The sequence below is a fragment of the Gambusia affinis genome, linkage group LG15, assembly GCF_019740435.1.
Source record: "Gambusia affinis linkage group LG15, SWU_Gaff_1.0, whole genome shotgun sequence".
Taxonomy (NCBI): Eukaryota; Metazoa; Chordata; class Actinopteri; order Cyprinodontiformes; family Poeciliidae; genus Gambusia; species Gambusia affinis.
In genome coordinates, this window is record NC_057882.1 from 10,035,211 (window position 1) to 10,047,515 (window position 12,305).

Below are 12,305 nucleotides of genomic sequence, written 5' to 3' on the forward strand. Positions count from 1 at the left end.
ACACTTCCAAACACGCCCCTGGTCACGCCCAGAATTCACCTGATTGGTCCGCTGTTCAAATTGGTTTTGATTGTTTGTAAAGATGACTGATAGCCTTCAGGCGGTATCATAGCAACAATCGCCGCCACCATTTCACCAACGTTGCCGTCCCTTGCTGGAACTATTAAAATTAAATCCAAGGCGGTGTAATACCTCACCTGTTCCTAATCGCATCCGAGTGGCTACAATTAACGTGGACCGATAAAGACAACAAAAAAAAGTAAAAATACCTCGACTGTTGTGAGCCAGTCTCTTCGACATGGGAAGCCGGAAGTCATGGGAAGTTTGTGACGTCAAAGATTTAAAAGTTACTCGTAAGTCCTAGAAATTCAACAAAAATTAAATGTCTAAAAACTAATCATTTAAGCTCAATAATGATACTAAATTGTTACTTTTGTCAGGTGCAGATATAAAGAAAAGATTCCTAGTTCTGCTTACTGGGAGACTGTCACGTGGCCAGTAAGTCTATTTATTCTTTTTTTTGTGATATGCATAATTGTAAATAAAATTTTAAATTTTAAATTACAAATTTTAAATTCTGTGTGGGAGCCTATGCCTGCTCTGAGAGGACAAGAAAAGAATTCTCCCTTTTTTTTTATTTTTTAACAAATACTTTTTGTTTTTAATTGTAGCCTACTAAAGGGTCAACAGTGATGAAGTGTATGGTCCTAGTGTGACTGGTTTTAAAATAACAACAAAAGTGAAATAACTTTGCAAATGCTAGTTGTCAGGAGGGATACGTGGCTGGCATCCCATTTAAAAAAAAAACAAAAGAAGCAAAAACCTTGTAAACCGTCACACACTATTGCAATCTAAATCAAGTCACAAATCAGTTTGAAACTAACAGTCTCAATATGTAGGGCAACAGATTAGTTGCCTTAGGACCAGTACTCATTATCTGCCTGGTAGGACATGTACTGGAATACTTCATGGTGGCTTTGCCATCCACTAGAGAACTCCCACCAAATTCACACAAATATCTCAAATCTCTGGTCAAGAAGGCCCAACGAAGATTACATATCAACTGAGATTGCCTCATAAACTGAAACATTCCCAACAGCTGCTGGTGTCTATTCACTGATCCTCTTTGGACGCGTTCATAGGATACTAGTGTGTTATGGCAACAGCTCTGCATATGGTCATAAAATCTGTGCAGAAGACCACAAAACATAGATCGTCATACTCTGGAAGAAATGTACACCAATTTCTGTCTGGGAAAAGAACTTAAATTTTAACTTGAAATTTTTATGTGATTAATCCTTTTTCCCTTTTGAAAAAAGCCACTGACAAAACTGTTGCTGCCACTGACTCCATGTACATGTTGTTTTTCTTTCCAAGGATTTTACTTCAGGCTCAGAGTTTATCCTGGTTCAAGCCAGTAAAAAAAACTAAATCTGCTGCTACAATTCACTCCTAATTTTGTCTTGGACAGAAACGTGTTCTGAACCAGTGCTAATGTGTGTTTTTTTTAAATGAGCCGTCTTTGTCTTCTCAAACAGACTCAGCAGCAGATGGCTGCTGCACTGGGTTCTGTTGGAGTTTTTTTTTTTTTTTTTTCCCCCATTTGAAAAAGAGTTTTCGCTCCACTGTCGCCACATGGATTCTCTAATGGAGTATTGTTGCAAAGTTAACAACTTGATGCAGAGAACCTTTCAATGGTGCCAGATGTTCGTTAAGGAGATGCAAGTGACTCAATGCAGGGGACTGAGTTTCCTAAAAATAGATTCCTTTTTTAGCTAGTTGCATAAAAAGATGGCATTAATTACTTTCTGTTTTGACAGGAGCTGAGCTGAAATTGATGTAATTGAATCTGTTTAAATGATTGAATTAAACAGTGTAGTTCTGCTTGTACATTTGTCTTCTAAAGTGTGTTGAAATGCCACTTGTTAAAGTAAATTAACTGATTTGAACTAAATGGATCTAAACTATCTTAGCACTAGCTGTATGCCTCAACTATTTCCCTTCCTCTAACAGGCTGAAAAATGCAGGTGTATCCTGTATTTTGTTCTATCCATCTTCCTATCTACTCCTCTGTTCAGTCTGAAGAAAGCATCCTTGCAGCAATGTGGAGATAGTTCAGGATGATGCAAAATGTTAATTCTCCATCACACATAAATATTAGCTAGTAGTGCTAATAGCAGTAGATCAAAGTATATTGATAGGCCTAAGGGGAGATACTGCACACCTTAAAAAAAGTTTTTTACTGCTTCAGAAGTTGCAGTAAAAATTATTATAACCTGGTTCAGTTGAGTTATTACAATCTGGATAAAAGTAATGTTGGGGGAAAAAAAAAAAAATCCTGTGGAGAGGTGTTGGAAAGACACGAGCTTACCCGGACTCTTGGCTTGCTCTTCTCTGCTTGAGGCTTAAGGCTTGAGGCGGCTCACCTAAACCTACAGTATTAGAACTGAGCCCCTCATGTTCATGTTGATGTTGTGGGAAATGTAAGCCTCCAGTCTGATAAAACAGAAGATCACATGGAATAAAACTATGATATTGCTAGTTCAACAGCACAGATTTGGCTCATTTTATATATATAAATATATATATATATAAAACAAACAGGGGTTTGTGAAATTGCAAAAAATGACTTTCGAAAACACGTTTATGGGCTTAACTGTCATCACAGAGTTGCATCTTGCCTCCCCAATGGCTCATAAATGCATTCTAACCATGGTTGCCAAACTGTGGTACAAATATCATGGGTGGTTCTTGGGCTGCCATTAGCGGAACACAAAAGAAACTTTGGAGTTGGAATTATTCGCAAGATAAATGCAAACAAATTAGCCGAGATGAAATGGAAAGCGGCAAGTCATGGACGAATACCGATGGCAACTTATGCTGGTCCAAAACCGCTGAAGCTAGAGACTGTAGCTGGGAATGATTTTCCAGCTACAGTCTCTCTCCTTGGAAACAAATTACCTTTGCTAACTAATATGTTCAATAATCAGACTACATGCTATTAGCTTTACAAGCTAATATTTATCTGTGTTTATCAGCATGCTGTACTTCAAACACCACCGCAGAATATTTGGTAGAGGAGGTTGTAACTGTACTTTGGGAATTCGAACAAATACAAATAATGAGAGCAAACAAACATTTTTATTGTGGTAATTACTTAAGTTGCTGACATTCCCATGTGTGGAAATATGCGTCATGCAGCAGCATCAAAGAAGATATGTTCCTGTGTTTCTACTTCTCATAGTTTAGAAAATAATGCTGGAGTACTCATGATCAGTTAATCTATCAAAGGTTGGAAGGCATATTTTTATAGATCATTTTAATTTCTAAACACTGTAAGATTTGTTTACTCAATAATAACTTCATAGAATGTCACGTTACCCTTTTTGACAGTTTTATATGAAAGACGGCCATGTTGGATTCTGAGGTTAAGGTTGGTTAGAAACCTGCGATTCTTGCCCTTAAAAAACTGACTTCTGGGTATCTGTCTGTGTATTTTTCCAACTTCAAGCTTGGAAATTTGGAGGATAGACATGCCAAAAATGGACAAGAATGTGTTTTTTCTTTTTAAATATGTACGTATGCACAAAAATAGAAAATCCAAATCCTGTTGTTGTTTTACATATGTCAAAAGAATGGTAAAGTTATAATTTTTCGAGGTTGTACTTGTTAAAAAAAGTTTAGAACTGTTGAATTATTATTATTATTATTCATAATTATAACTGTTTGAGTCCTTCTTTGGCTGGGTGCCTAGGATCATTTCAGTTGTCCGTCTGGCGTTTGTCTTTGTAAATTCTGTATCTGCTTTGTTTCCCTGACGGACGCCCAAAAGCCATGAGAAAGAGAAGCAAAAAAAAAAAGCTGCAAAAGTAATGTAGCGACATTCACACGCATCTCCTCTCTCCATTCCTGGGGGAGGATCCATTGCTTTCCAAACACACATCACTGCCTGAGGGGCAGAGTGACCGTTCAAGCAGCACCATTTCAACACACTCGCATGCAGACAAGACCGGGTGTGCACACACAGAGGTGTGTTTGTGCTGTCCTACTGCAACACCCCAGACCATTGATTAGACAATGCTGAAAGTCAAACGGGCTGACCACAAATTAATGATTAGCAGCAAACAAAGATATGCAAGTGAGATTTTCCTTGCAGGATTGAGTTCAGTAAGTTTTCACAAGCGTTAGGTTGAATTCTGCTTTCTGCTTGTTTTCTTCGAGGATGCAAGTAAACTCTTGGTTGTTTCACTTTTGTTTAAATTTCCCAGTCTACCAGACTCTCTCCCACTGACCTTATCTCTTATTTTATGTCCTTCCCTTTCTTTGGAGCTTTTCTTTGTCTTTTACCTCTACTTTATATTGCAGCTGGATGCCTGGCCCAGTCCTTTCTCCACTTCCTGTAATCCTCACTGCCTTTTTCTCCTCCTGTCCTCCCACTCTTTGTGGACTCTTCTTGCCTCACACCTTCCTCCAACCCTTTGACATGCTTCACTTCATGTTATGGGCGTCACATGCTGCCTCTACGAACGGTGTGCGGACAAGTATCCGTACGCATCTCGAGTGCGACCATTTTCCGCAGGAGGCGAGCGTGAAGGAAGGATGAGAGGGAATGAACAAGAAGGGGAGAGTTTACGCATGTAGCCCTGAGTTTGTTAATAATTAATGTGTCACAGGTTTGCAAAATTGCCTCACGTTCTTCTCTCTCCATCTTCCCTTCTTCCTTGCTCCCTCTGGCTTTCCTTTTTCTTGTTCACTCTGTCTTCTTCTTCCTCTTCCCTCGTGGTTTGAGTCCCCTCTCCGTCTCCATGTTTCCCTAAAACACACGGCTCTCTCTGGTGTTGCTGGAGGATGAAATGCTAATACACACGTGGGGAGATTTCCCGATTTGCCTGAGCTGGGCAGTATGTAAAGAAAAACCTCTAATTTTCTTACTTTCTCTTTCTTGTGTATGTTGTGGCCTTCCGGTTGAGTTTCATCATGAAGAACATTCATATAAATCTATAAAAAAAGGCCGTCAATAAACGTAAAAGAAGGTCTCCGTGTGGTCTCCTCTTACTGCAGTGGCCATCACTATGCCAGCCATCTAATGCTTTAGGGTGTTGGACTGCGCAGGTGGCAGGTGACACGGATTTCAATAAAAGGGATTATAGCTGTGGGGACTGCAGAGAGGAAAAACAACACGCTAATGGATGCCTGGACGGTCAAAGACGTGACTTCAAAATGTCCTGTGGACAAGAACAGGACTTTTTTTTGTGACAATATATTGATTCAGTGACAAGACAAGTTTTTACCATCTAACTTGTGTCTTAATACAAACTACTTATTTTCTAAACTGCACAGGCCTGCTGTAAAAATGCATTTGTCCCAAGCTCCAGCTTCTTTGTCACACTTAAATGTTTTAATTGTCAAATTTTACAATCAAACAAGAGAACTCAAGTTATCATCCATCCATCCATTTTCTAACACCCTTCCCCCTAATGGGGTCGGGAGGGTTGCTGGTGCCCATCTCCAGCTAACGTTCTGGGCGAGAGGCGGGGTTCACCCTGGACGGGTCGCCAGTCTGTCACAGCTCAAGTTATCAGAAAAAAATCAAATGATGAATTAATTTATTAAAGAAACAAATATGTCAATCCAAGCCAATGTGACCCCTGCTAAAACTATTACCTAGTTCTTTCACCGTTAACGACAACAACAGCCATCATGCAGTTGTTATGGTTAGCAATAAGTCTTTGGCTCTCTCCTTTTTGCCTATTTTTTAAGGTCATGCTACAGCATCCATGCTGGATTTACGTTCAGATGGCCCTACTGCATAATCAAAGAGTGTTTATGCTTAAGATCATAAACTTTTGGCTGGATTATTTTGGTAGGAAGAATTCATCATTCCTTCAGTTAGGCAAGTCGTCCAGATCCTGAAGAAGCAAAGCCACCCAAGAACATCCAAGTTATGTTCTCTTTCTGAAATACTGTTAGTCTTATACCAGATGGAACTGAATGCATATCTTTCATCATTTGGGGAAATGTTTAATGGGCCTTTCTGTTCATTTGGTTTTGCCATGGTGTTCTCACAGAAAGTTCTCCGTGTTCTCCCGGAAAGTCTCTTATTTTCCTGCCTCTTTCTTTTGGTTGAAAAATTAACATTGATCTTAACTGAGGCAAGTGAGACATGCAGTGTTTTAAAATTAAGCTCTGTTTTGACCTTCTGGATGAGGTTTTTGATTCACTCAGGATAATTCTTGTGGGCTGAGCGTTCGTTCCTTTTTGACCTCTTCTATCCAGAAACATCAATACTTCTGAGAAAATGATCCAACACTTGAATCGAGGAACCTGTCCTGTCAGCACACTTCTGCACAAAGCATTAAGTGTCTGTTAAAGACATAATTTAATGTACGTTAAATGATGACATGCACTTTGCTTCTCATCTCTTTTAGATTTTTTTTTAGATCAGGAAATATTCTTTTAGAGATATTTAAGCCTACTACATGTTAACAGATTATGTTTGAGTGATTTATTTATTTTTTTTGAGTCAGGCAGTAATCAGGCTATGGAAACTGAACCAAATAATGCGGGTAATTATAGTTATTTCCTGATTAAACAAGGGGGTATTTATGTTTTTGCATAGGGTTAGGTTGTATGGGATAGCTTTTTCTCCTTAATGTCTTTTGAATAAATAACAATGTGCTCCGTAATCACTCAGGTTATCTTTGTCAGATATTTTTTTAGAGATCTTTTTTTAGAGATCTAGTTGCATGATGAGAGGAACTCAATTCTTTCAATTGAAAGAGTGGATTTTCTCTAAAGTATGAATTGAAAGCTCTCAATCTTGAGAAAACCAGGTTGGTTTTTATCTCGTTTTAAATAATCCGTCATTTATTCTGTCAAGTTAGTGTAAATTTGAGAAAATTATCCCCGTTTTATCTCCATCACAAGCCACTTAGGGTGCTCAAGTGGGTACTTCAATGTTCTGAAGTGTTATTGTGACACTTGAACCTTTTCTAAAATACTATGCCAGGTCTTGCATGTGTAGCTCTAATTACTGAGGGTATCTCAATGCTATATTTTTAGAATTGATGAGTTTCAATTGTCAATTAAGACCGGAGATGTACAAACCAGAGTTTTGTGTCCAGCAGACTGTCCTGCTTTGATTTACTGATACAGATTATAGTCAATCCCAGTTTCTCTACAAAACCTGTAATTAGCAGGACTCAAAGTATTTGTTCTCTAGCCTCACTGCGTGTTTTCAAACAAACATACCTGAATGTGCCTTTAAAGCATAGCTTTAGTTCAAGCTGTTCTTTATTTTATCATTTTAAGTGAATATCCTTCTAGTGTGTATTGTCTAAAACACTAATTTCTCTGCACGTTTACATAACTTCATGAGGCCATTACTCCAGGGTATATTTAGTTTCAAGATGCTATTATGCTTGTGCGGACAGAGGCCAAGTGACAGCAATTTAAACTAGAGCTTGTCAAGCTCTTCTCATGTCTGGAAGGCTTTACAGTGTGTCCCCTGGCAGGTGCTGGACTTATGTGTCTCAGTAGGTGGACAGAGGACCGCCGAGTGACCTGCTCAGGACAGCTGCTGACATAATGAGGCCAGTAAACAAGCATCTGTCTCACCCACTGAAAGGTGAACCCACTCAGACCAGCCCATTTCCTTTCCCTTCTTCTCCACTGTCCCCGTATGGCTGTAGATGGCAAAACTAGAGAGGGTGAAAATAAGAACAACTCCTAGAAAATTGAATTAGAGCCTAGATATGACCTCTAGCTAGCTAATGCAGGAGTTTGAGACTCTTTTGAGACTCAAATACTTTCTTAAGACATGTGTTTTGTTTAGGGCTATAAACTGCTTACTGAGGTCATATGTGAGTAGTTAACGTCTACTGTGACCTACTAAGTACTATAATTTTTTAAAAATCGATCTTTATAAGTTTATATTAATACTGACTAACAAACTCACCAGCAGCTTCAGTGGGGTATATGTTTACTTGCAGGCATCTACACGTGAAGATAATTTGCTACAGTTCAAACTGAGCATCTGAATGGAGAAGAAAAGGGATTTCAGTGATTTTTTTGAATCTGGCATAGTGGTTGGAGCGAGAAGAGCAATGTTCTGAGTATCTCAGAAACTGCTGATCTACTGGGAATGCCAACAAGAGAACATGCAGTTGCTGTTTGGGGGGGAAAATGCTTTGTTTATGTCAGAGGTCAGATAAGAATGGTCAGACTGGTTCAAATGGTAGAAAGACAACAGCAGCTCATATAACCACTTATTACAACTACAGTATGTAGAGTTTAGTGTAAAAACAACAAAATCAATAGTTTAGACTGCTGGTGTTGGTATGTTGGTGAGGAGTTGTTTTTTTTTCATCACATTTTAGGCCCCTTATTAGCAACTGCGTGTTATTTAAATGCCACAGCCAACCTGAGTATTGTTGTTAACCATTTCTGTCTCAGTGCGCTGATTTCCACTTCCAACAGGATAAGACATCATGGCTTTGAATCTAAATTATGCCACCATTGTGTTCAATGATACATTTTATGGAATTTATTTTACATGTAGCACTTTAAAGTATTCTTACCATTAAGTGAGACAAAATTTCCTCATGTACATATATACGGTACAATAACCTATGACTTACAAACATAGGAAGGCTGAATAAATAGGATTTACTGCTTCATGAGACAATAAATGGGGCTAAGGCTGTTGAAGAGAAAGAATAAGGAGTCTTTTTCACTCTTTTTCTGCAGAATGAGTCACTGTTGGCAACCTTACTCTCAAGCCTGATTGCCTTGTTGAATTTGTTTTTGGCTTGGTGACGTTCTCCCTGTATCCCTTCTTGAGTGCCTGCTTCCTGATATTCATAAGAAAATTTCATGAACCTTTGTGGTGTAATATTGGAGAAAAAGATACTCCATTATAGTTATTGGGCCCCCTGGAAAAAAAGCTTTGTTCAAGTTTTAATCATAGGAATACAAAATAAAGCCTTTGTAAAGATAGATTTGGGTTCTGCAACACTGTTTGTGCCAAAATCCAAAGACAGGTAGCAGCTGCTGCTCATGCTGTAGAGGGAAGGTCATTAAGCATTTGGGAAGCAGAGTAGAAGAACTGGAGCTAGGTGGAGTGCTGACCAGAGAGTTAAGGGCCAAGCAAGAGAGGGAAGCAGAGCGTGGCGTATGAGCAGCGTGCAGAGCTGGAGCATTGCCTGGAGGTATAGGGGTGCGGCTCGCTCTGTAATGCTGTGTGCCTGCACCAGAGTCTTCGGTTCATTCCCAACGCAGACACAGGCAAAACAGTTATGAAATGTAGGGGAACAATGCTGCCATGACACTTAAAGTTAGTCTTGGAAGGTCTTAAGAGGTACAGAATTTGATTCTAATATTTGTTTGTAGGTCTGGATAGGTGCAAAGCAAAAGAAAATAAAACTCAATTGTATTTTAAGACCTTTTTCCTTTCGCATTGCTTATAAGATAAATATTAGCATCCGTCCATCTGTTCATCAACTGACCCCTAAGTTCATCCGTCTGTCTGTCCAGCTATCCAATGACCCCTCATGGCCAATCTGCCCATCCTATCGACTCCTCAGTGTGGTCACCTCTGTCTGTCCATCTAGTGACCCTCAGTCTGTCTGTTAGTCCATTTATCCACTGACCCTTTGGTTTGTCTATTCATCAACTCCATCCTTCTGGTTCTCCGTCCACAGACCCTCTGTACATTTATTCATCAACCCCTCAGTCCATCCAGCCTTAATCCATCCATTGAATGGATCCCTCAGTTTGTTCATCCGTTCTGTGGGACAAGCAGTTGTCTTATCACATCCTGTCTTGAGTACAACAGAAAGGCAAAACAGTAAAGTCTTGCATATTTCAGTTGAAAAACACATTTTTACTAACTTCTTTTGCTGATTTAAGGGGTACAGATTTGCTAAATTCAGCTACTTTGATGTGCTCACAATTAATTAATTATTAATTTGAGCTTTACGAACTTGTTGATTTAGTCATATGGAGGTCATTTAGAATTCTTAAAATTGTATGTTTTAAAATAATTACAGTAAAAATGTTGCACTGTTTTCACACATTTAAAAAAACTATTACAATTTGTGCGTATGAGTGTCATGTATCTGTATTCAGTCCCCAGAGTCAATAACTTACAGATCCACTGATGCAGTTACATCTGTAAGTCCTTTTGGGAGAGATGCAAGATGTTGGTAAGACTTTTTTGCAGGATGAAAAATAGATTTTCTCTTCTGACTAGAGCACTTTCTTCCACGTGTTTTCTTCATGGCTTAGGGGGAGACTTTTTATGGCTTTCTTTCAATTAACTTTTTTTTTTTACTATTTAAAAGTGCCATTTGATTGGAGAAAGAAGTTTATGCAGTAACCCTGCATGTTTGGGGTCAAGAGTTGAGACTGTAGCATCTACTCAAAAACCCAAGTTGCTCACATATTGATGTTGGTCTACAAAAGACTGAAAAATCCAGTTGAAGTGAACGACAACATTTTCCAGAGTTTACAGTTACACTTGTAAGCGTGGAGCCTGTCAGACTCCCTGCAACTGAAACATGCAGTAAGATGATATTTGAAACAACTCCCATCAACGCAGGTAAACTTTACACTGTGAAACTCGGCTCTAGCCAAACGTGTTGCATATAAATAAGGATTATTCTGAGGGTTGTTCTGTCTAATCTTTTCTGAACAGAGTTTGAATGTTACTTGTTCACATTGTTCACTTTTGAGGCTCTTCTTGGTGACTAAACATTTGAGCTGTTGCGCTTGGTTGATATTATTGAGCCAGAAAACATACACATTTCAAAGCAAGACACATAAATAAATCATTATTGTTATTTTCACTCTTTTCAAAGCAAACAAGTTGACACAAAACAAACCTTTGGAGACTTGTCTTTGCCCCTTTGTCATATCATAATTTTTAGTTAATTTTCACAAGTTAAACACAATATTTTTGACAACCTGGAAAGATGACAACATGAAAAGATCTAAAATAAAATGCAACAGTGCCTAGATTTAAACCAAACTTGAGTACTTTCTCCAATCTCCTTAGATTTGTTTTCAATTTTTTCTTGTAATACACAGTTGTCCATGCAGTAACTATCCAATAGGAAGCTTGGACTTATTTGCGCAGTTAAATTCAGATGGCAGTTTTTCTTTTGGCCAGGCTTTATACTTTAAACATTTGTTGTCGTATCAGCCTTACTGACCACTCAGGTCTTCTGGTCCAAGTTTTTTCTGCAACCACAGAGTCCGAACCAAACATGGAGAAGCAGCATGTAGTTCTGAAATCTGGAACAAACTTCCAGAAAACTGCAAAACTGCCGAAACCATTAAATAAAAACCAAAAAACCACCTATTTAAAGTCGCCTTTGAGTAACAATAACAGGAACATTGATTGATATACAGTATTTGATGTAAATTTGTTGATAATTCTTGATGACAGCCGAATGGAAGATGTGTTGCTTGTTTCATAATTGATGTGTTTAACATGTAAAGCTGCTGTTTTGCAGAAAATTTGACACAAAATTGACTTGACTTATCTACCTCTTCAAAGATTATTTCTTACTTTAGCTAAACTCTACCGATCATGAGATTTCCTGAGAGATCATGAGATCAAATATTTCGCATACACCTGTGCTAGAAATGATCCATTCAGAAGTTGTTGACATATTTCTTTCGGCTCTAATATGCCAGACAGACAGGAGGACACTTCTGTCCCTCATGCCACATCACAAGCATAGTTAAAAGTTCTGCTCCTCCTGTCCCTCCTGATCCAAATGACAGAGCCTCAGCAAACAAGACATATGAAGTCATAATAGTCATGGGATATGTGTTTTACACCTCTGCCACAATTAGTGTTGCCACTGCCAAATGAAATCCTTCGTCTCTTTATTCTTCAGAGAAGCTGCGCAGACACTGAGAGAAGGCCAGAGATGCAACACAGTGTTTTCCCATTTGAGCGAGACCTGAAAAAACAAGTCACACAGAGCAAAGGAAGAAACCGGTGGAAGCAGGATGAAACGGAGTAGGTAGGGAATGTTAAAAAAAAAAAAGAAAGAAAAAGCAAAGGGACAGGACATGGAGCAGAATGGAGGATTGGGGGGGGAGGTTGCAACTCATCGGGGCATAATTGTCACTCTCATTCAAAGGAGGTCCTTGATTTAATAGGCAGGTCTGGTGACTAAACCACTGGAGTGCAAACGGTGAAAAAGAGCTGTGGCAGATCTAGAGTTTTCCAGCCAAGCCACCCCTCCTCCCCTCTTTCTCTGCAGACAACTCAACAACTGGCTCGCAGCCTG

At 39.0% G+C, this 12,305-nt stretch overlaps 1 long non-coding RNA gene across 1 annotated transcript; it reads left to right on the forward strand.

The window, feature by feature from the left end:
- The first annotated feature begins 204 nt into the window (after positions 1-204).
- On the forward strand, positions 205-12,076 carry LOC122844440. Its single transcript, XR_006372883.1, has 3 exons — positions 205-353; positions 441-498; positions 11,907-12,076. It is a non-coding gene; the product is annotated as an uncharacterized LOC122844440 (long non-coding RNA).
- Positions 12,077-12,305: the final 229 nt, after the last annotated feature.